Genomic DNA, 1072 nt, shown 5'->3' with positions numbered 1-1072 from the left:
GATCTCGAATTGGTGTAAAAACTCTTAATGACCCGACACTGTCTTTTTAACTTATTTGCAGGATAATTTCTTTCCTATGTGAAGTTGAATCTCTTATGTCAGTTTGGATGAATGCATCTGCTAAATGCCTTAAATAGAAATGCTTTGACGTTGTTCTGCTGGTTGAGTTGCACCTCTTCACTGTGTTGGTTGTCAACTGACGATATTCCACTTCAACTTCAATCTCCCTTTTTCCTAAATGTTTCAGTTTAGTCTGCAGGTCTCATCTTCAAGAAGTAACGGTTTGAGAGATTTTTGGGGAGTACTGTGAGGAAACATTTTCTGGCAGCTTTTGGTCTTGTGGTTTTCTTTTGGTTCCCATGATCTGTTGCACTGGGCGTTATCTTTGCAGTGCATTCCCTCTGTACAAAGACCTTGCTCTGATACTGTGAGAAATTTAGCATGGATGTCCGTCCCACTGGCATAATCTCAAGGGCCTGATTTGATAAAGATGGGTTGTTTAAAATGTGCATATTTATGTGTGTGATCTCCAAATGGATAGTTAAGAGCTGGGCTTTGCATGAGAATAGCTTGATCTCTTGAACTGCAACAATACCGTTTCTACTCGCACTGCAGCAGCTTAAATGCAGTTTTCCTAACCATATAAATATACTTGTCATTCTTGTCACATATTCTTAATTATTCCATTACCTATTTATTTAATGTGCCTTTGCTAAATAAAAGTATTTAAAAAATGTTCTTTCTTTTTGTTAAAATTGTACCCCAATCTTTTGAATGGCAGTGTATCATGACTTCCAATAATTAAAACAAATTAAGCAGCTAAAACTGTCAACCTTTATGATAATATAAAGTGATTTCTGAAAGATTTTGTGCCACTGAAGACTGGAACAATGGCTGCTAAAAATTCAGCTTTAGTAACAGGAATAAATAACATTTTAAAATGTTGAAACAGAAACCAGTTCATTTTAATTGTAATGTCACAGTAGCCTATATTTGAGCAAATCTTGTTTTAGATGGGTGATTGGATGTAGGGTGAACACATGATGCATTGCAGACACTTCATTTGTGGGTG

The sequence above is a fragment of the Pseudorasbora parva genome, chromosome 21 (genome assembly GCF_024679245.1).
Source record: "Pseudorasbora parva isolate DD20220531a chromosome 21, ASM2467924v1, whole genome shotgun sequence".
In the NCBI taxonomy this organism is placed as follows: Eukaryota; Metazoa; Chordata; class Actinopteri; order Cypriniformes; family Gobionidae; genus Pseudorasbora; species Pseudorasbora parva.
This window is presented reverse-complemented; position numbering follows the sequence as displayed.